This window comes from Sinocyclocheilus grahami, unplaced genomic scaffold (genome assembly GCF_001515645.1).
Source record: "Sinocyclocheilus grahami isolate Dianchi unplaced genomic scaffold, SAMN03320097.WGS_v1.1 scaffold1428.1, whole genome shotgun sequence".
Classification (NCBI taxonomy): domain Eukaryota; kingdom Metazoa; phylum Chordata; class Actinopteri; order Cypriniformes; family Cyprinidae; genus Sinocyclocheilus; species Sinocyclocheilus grahami.
In genome coordinates this window covers 213,650-220,641 of record NW_015506607.1, presented here as the reverse complement: position 1 = coordinate 220,641, position 6,992 = coordinate 213,650, and the positions used below count along the sequence as shown (strand labels likewise).

At 37.0% G+C, this 6,992-nt stretch overlaps 1 pseudogene; it reads right to left on the bottom strand.

Moving 5' to 3' along the window:
- Positions 1-6,992, bottom strand: part of LOC107570224 (dynein heavy chain 6, axonemal-like) — a 30,384-nt pseudogene that overhangs the window by 9,310 nt on the left and 14,082 nt on the right.

Here is a 6,992-nt window from a genome sequence, read left to right as displayed (position 1 = left end):
AGTTCAGGACACTAATGTTTACTGTAGCAAAAAATGACAGATTGGAGCCAAAACTAAAATAAATAGATAATTCTGATCAATCACACTGCAAAATGACAAGGATTATAATATTGCTTTAATCTGACCTACTTTCTTCGATCTAAAAAAAAATAATGTTTGAAAAATCCTTTTGTGGCTGCAATTATGACTTGGACTAACGTACAAATTACATTTATTGTTACAGTATCAGCATAAACAAATCTTGTATACATCATGAGCAGCTTTGAAAATAAAAAAACAATAACAAACAAATAAACAAACCCATTTATTGACTTTGTGGTCAAAATGTTTCTCTCTACCCAGCTATTGTAAGACATTGCAAAATATATTGTATTGTAATATTCTGTAAAGAATATATCTATTAAGATGTCTTGACTAAGCTCCTGGAGATTAACAGTGAAAAGGATTCAAGGGTCAGGTGCTTACTGGCCATCTCAGAGATCATGGTATGGAAGTAGGTCACACACACACACATACAGAAGCAGAGAATTAATATTATTTTCTTTATCATTGATACAGATTCTTCATTACATCTTTTATAGCAAGAATGCCTACTGGCAGAGAATCAATTCTGTCTACAGATCAATGAGCAGTAAGAGTTGAACTGGTCTGTGACCTTTCGTTAATAAAAACACAAATAAAAACAATCAAATGGGGGCTGTGCTCTTTGGTTTTAGTTTAAATTGACAGTATTGAGAGTCAATAGTTCAGCCCCCTGGACGAGTCCTACACCATAAAAGAACATTTTAACAACTCACAAGGTTCCTTTCAAATTAAGAGCATTTGTATTAGTTCAATCATGACAACTCTCTGAGCATTTTAGCATGGTGATGGATATGATAATGTTAATGCATTTGGTCTTGGCGGAACAGATCTTCTACGCTGCTGCTGAATTGCTGCTGCTGTGGTTATTGCTGTAGTTGTAGATTATTGCTGCTGCTGCAAGCAAGTACAGGAACTTACTACTGACAATGCATATGGAGATACGGTGCCGTGAGTATTTAAGACATACTGCTGCTGCACAAATAGCATATAAAATAACCCCGTAGCAGATCTATACAGGTGGAGCTGGGGAAGGTGGAGGGTTTCAGAGAACTCTGAAAGCGCGCTGCAGGAATCTCAAGTGAATGCTAGCCAGCCATATAAATGCAAGGCAGTAAGCTCATTGGCTGCATATGCAGCATGAACCAATCAGCTTGTGCCAAGTCTTTTAACTCTCTGAACATCGTCAGAATGCGCCATCTAGAGTTTCATGACTGAACTATATATTTATTTGAGAGCTCCAAAATAAAAGAAACACAACAGATGCTAAACACACTGGGTAAAATTGTTAAAGGTAGTATTATTTTGGAAACATTGTGATATTGACCAGGTTTTAAATTATTTGTATGCAATATATGAATGACAGTCTTTATAAATTATTTGCGAATGTCCTCATGTCCTCATGTCTCTGTAGGTATGTCTTTGTTCACTTGTTTGTGTGTTTCTTACCCTGCACACATTTAGAGAGGTCTCTAAGGTTGAAAACGTAGTGGGATTTGGCTGGTGTAGGCAGCAGATCTACACTCATACGACATTAGATCTCAACAGCAGCATTCACAGTGCTGTCAGCTACCTGCTTCACCGCTATGGGAAATTCAGTGAGGAAACCACCTAAAATGTTTGCCTACAAACATGCACATACAAGAGCAGTCAGTCTACAGAGCACGTGTAGAGCTTCGGAGAGTAATATTTCAAAGCGTGAAATGTCTGAAGGCTTTTGCTACTACAGCTCCAGCATTGAACAGTTTTTGCTCTCTTTTCAGTTCAGAACCATGGACAGCTCCAGCTCTCAGGCAGTGGTTTCAGAACCCAGGACAGCTCCGTTCCAATACCTAATGAGCTACTCTGCCATTAACTTTCCGTATAGGAACTCCGCTGCTAGAGATGTGGAAAACTGCATATTTTAAAATGCGACTAGTTGGTGGGTTGTCTTAATGAGGAAGCCCAATTACGCAGATGAAGGGTCATGTCTACTGAACAATATTCAAACGCGTTGAATTTATTTATTAATTTATTAAGGTGATTGCAAAAGTGGTTACAAAAGCTGTGCTTTGGTTGTTGAAGTGGCTGTGCTTTAAAGGAATAGTTTTACTGAAACTAAAAATTTTGCTGAAAATGTAATCACCCTCAGGTCATCAAGATGTAAATGAGTTTTCTTCATCAGAACAGATTTGGAGAAATGTAGCATTGCATCACTTGCTCACCAATGGATCCTCTGCAGTAAATGAGTGCCGTCAGAATGAGAGTCTAAACAGCCGATAAAAACATCCCAATAATCCACAAGTAATCCACATGGACTCATCAATTAATGTCTTGAGAAGTGAAAAGCTGCATGTTTGTAAGTAGCAAATCCATCACTAAGGAATTTAACTTTAAACAGTTGCTTCTGGCCAAAATATGACTCCATAATCCATAACAACGCTTCATCCAGTGAAAAAGTCCATCCCCTGTTGTCCTCTCACATCAACATCTACCAACATATTTGTTTAGGACTGTTTTTGATTGTAAACGGTGTTTGATCTGATCATACTTCTCTGCTGATTCAGACCAACTTTTTCTCTGGAGAAAACAATATTATGGATAGACGACTCATTTGAAGTTAAAAACGCCTTAATTATGTAATGATGAATTTATTTCTTACAAACACACATCTTTTTCAAGATGTTAATTGATGTACCGGAGTCGTGTAAATAACTTGTAGATGATTGTGATGCTAAATTTATCAGAATCTGTTCTGATGAAGAAACAAACTCATCTACATCTTGGATGGCCCGAGGATTAGTAAAATTTCTGAAAGAATTTTCGGTAACACTTTAGAATAGGAAAAACATATTCACTATTAATTAAGAGTTTTCCCTCAATAAACTCCTAATTTGCTGCTTATTAATTGTTAGCAAGGTAGTTGTTAAGTTTAGGTATGGGGTAGGATTAAGGGATCTAAAATATGGTCATGCAGAATAAGACATTAATATGTACTTTATAAGTGCTAATAAACAGCCAATATGCAAGTAATATGCATGCTAATTATCAGCTAGTTAATAGTCAGAATTGGTCCTTAAAATTATGTTTTTATCAATACTTTTCAGTGTTGAATGAAATACAAATAAGCTTATCAACATATATCTCTCAACTCATCCACCTGTTATGTTGCCTACCATTTCAAACACCCATAAATACAAGTGAAGCATGCTTTCAGCTTTAATATGCTGTCTATGTAGGCAGCTCACCAGGTTTTGGAACACAGTTTAAATCAGCTCAAGATCATTGACTTTTCCAAGTCAACAGGCCGATTCAGTCTTTGATGTCTCCAGAATCATCAGGCACAGCATGCAACAGCTTCAAAATCAACATGATGAAACAGCGTTGGCAGCCCTTTGACTGTCATACATATATGTGACATAATTACAAGTGAATCAGGAAATTCAATGAGAAAAAAGTAGGGCAGGACTTGATTTCATCCAGAGGGACGTGACTGGATGTAATATAGCCAGGTGGTTAGAGGAGAAATCATCATTTTAACCAAAAAGAAAAGTTGTTTCCGATGCAAAATATTTATTATATTTGGAATAACATGTACCAGTGAATCAAGTGCAATAAGACCGAGAACATGTATTAGGAAAGTACAGTAAATGGGTCAATTTTGATTTCAAGTTGACTTTAAAAGTAAAATGTTCATTCAAAATGAGTGCTACCATATGGCTGACCTTAAAAATCTGTTTGAGGCTCTGCTCAGAGGGCGTTGGAAGGCACAGCATGCTGAAGTGGCGGATGAAACGAGGGGTCACGGGGTTTCGACCTCCACCAGGAGGCGCACAGGCTGCAGCTATGGTCATATCCTTAAGGGAGGAAAAGGAAAGAGAAGAAGGTTAAGTGCATATGAAAAAATATCCAAGGGACATCATTTAACTTTTTTGACACTTCCACTGGTCTCATCAAACCTTTACTGGAAGAAATTAATGTAATATTGATTAAAACCCAAATTAAAATGGGAGCATTCATGACAGCTGGAAAACTTAATGACCAATTACTCTTCAAATGACAGAAAAATCATTCAGGAAATGTTGCTGTCAAAGTCAAAGCAGTGTCATATTCAGCCACCAAAGAGCTACACTAACCCAAATGAGTTTCTCCAAGGGCAAAGCTCATTTGAGACTCACAAATCATTCTTTTAATCCTCAGCAGATTCGTTTCTCATCATATTTCTGTCTTTTATTTATTTATCGTAACTCATATTTGAGATGGATGAGTATTGAGGTTGACTACATCTCAGATCACCATATTTCTCTGTAACCTTATCAAATCGCATAATTTTCCTTGTTTATATTATTATGCACTTTTATCTTCGTTTGTGTGTGTGTATGAGTGTGTGTTCAACGAGCACAGGGTTTACTTGATGCTGGTGTGTGAAAAATGCATAATTAAGCGTCATTCCCGAGGTAACATTACAATGAGAGTAGCTACTTCAAACATCAAACATTAGTCCCGCTCATTATATGATAAACGTTACAACATACATTATTTTCCATGCCCATAGAGAAAAATAGTGAGGCGGAAAGTGAGAACGTTTAAAATGCTTGATAAAATTGGAATGTGGTCCCTCAGGGTTTCTGCGCAAACTACTGATCTCAGAGCAGATGTGCAGGATTAGGGATGGGAATCTTAAGGAAAGTAAACATTCTGGTTCTAGTTAACAATTCGGATTCCTTAGGGATTCTATTAATTACTCTTTCAGTACACCCGGCCCCTGACCCTCAATAATTAATCCCAATTATACAATGCTATATCAAAACAACACTACAACTGTGGATACCGTACATATATTTACATAGTGTATTAAAATATACATCACCATTTTATTTAATCAGATTTATGTTTGGTTAAATACACATAACAAAGTTAATTTTGGGTTTGACATGACAAAAAAACGTTCTGATCGATTCAGTGAGTCATTAAGACCAAGAAAATATAAGCATAGCACTTAGCTTAGCATCCAGACCAAATTCTTAAATGCTTAAGCTCTTTAATGCAGGACAGATTCTGATTGGCTGTCAATGTTTTTAAGCTGGAAAAAATCATATCCAACGATATCGTTCCTCTGTGTTGTCATCGTTACGGTTGCGTTGTGGACTTTCCTATTTTTATAAAATTAGAATGATTATTAAAACTTCATTGCTATCGTTATTTTCAATTATCGTTATAGTTATTATGTGAATGGGCCTTTAGACTGATTCAAAAATATCTCATTGGACTGAGATCGGTTTGTGAGGCAGATTTATTTAAAAAGTGCCTCATAAAAGTCATTTGTTCATGAATTAGACGCGAATTACAGTGGTTGTGCTGAATGTTTGCTACAAATGTTTGCTTTTGTGTTCTGTCCAGTGTTTGCATGAAGTATGCTGACCTTCAAGAATCGAAAAGAACTGAACTTAAAAATTATTCTGTTTATTTTTGTTTATTTATTTCCTTTTAAACAAAACCGGTTATGAATAAGAAATAGTTTTCGATTTCCAATTCTGGCCAGCGAAGTGAAACAAGGACAAATCTTTGAATATCTCTGAAAGAAAAACATGACACATGATTCTATTTTTTTTATCTGTACGTGTATGTTGCTTACGTGTATCTCCTTCCAGAATAACTTTTCTCTGTCACAGAAGCCGTGGAAGTCCTGGAACTGCCTGAGCAGCTCTATAGGTGGCTGAGAGCCATAACTGTCCAGCTTTGGCATGTTCAGATCATCCACAAACACCATAATCTTTTTATTAGCAGGAGCACCTGAAATACATAAACACACAGATGATGATTTTTCAGTATGGCAGATTATACACCCACCCTAATCATAACCAAATGTCCATTACCAAGTATACTCTTTCTCTTCTTCTCCAGTTTTGACTCAATGATCTCTTGGGTTCTAGCTGATGAAGTTTGAGCTGAGAAGTTGATGTAGACGGGGACATAACCTGCCTTTTCCTGCACACTGTTCAACAATACTCGTGCTACCACTGACTAAAATGCACAATAAGCCTAGTAAGCAATTTGTAGTGATGAACACTGCAACGTTTTAAACTTTACTGCTTCACACACACTTACATCACATTAAACACACACCCGCCTTACCTTTCCCACTCCAGTGACGCCCGTAAACAGGACAGAGTGATTGACAGATAGCAGTTTTTCCATCAGGTATCCGTACCTCACTGTGTCTTTGGTGGGTACCAGCATCTCAAAGAAGGGCATCTCGCTGTTATAACTAAAGCAGGGAATTATCTTCTCCCATGGCTCTAAACATTTAGCATCAAAGTCCACATACACAGTCCACAAATCACCTCCACTGGGCAACTGTTACAGAGAGAGAGAGTTCATTCAATATGTACTATTTGGCATTTAGAATGTCCTTAGAACACAAAAGCAGATGTGTAGCAGAATGTCCAAGCTGCTCTTTTCCATGAAATGAAAATGAATAGATAGATAGATAGATAGATAGATAGATAGATAGATAGATAGATAGATAGATAGATAGATAGATAGATAGATAGATATCAAAAAATGTGGTTCTTCACAATGCTAGTGGGTTCTAGGTGGTTACTAGGGGTCTTCTGGCTGGTTGCTATTTAGTGGCCAAAGTCAAAAGATCACTCTATGATATTCTGGTCTCTAAACATTGCATGGGTCCTTCAATGTAACAATCAAAAGTTTTTTTTTTAAATAAGTATAATCAACAGTAATAGCAATGCTTTCAACCCACTAGAGTCTGAGAACAGAAAAGAAAGATTTTTTTTTTCTTGGAGTCTTTATTATAAGGGCTGGTTCTAGCACCCTTGTTCATCTCAAATTCACCACCTCCTTTTCTTCCACTCTCCACTCCTCCCCTCCTCCCCTCCTCCCTTCTGTCTCTCTCTGTGGAATACTAATAA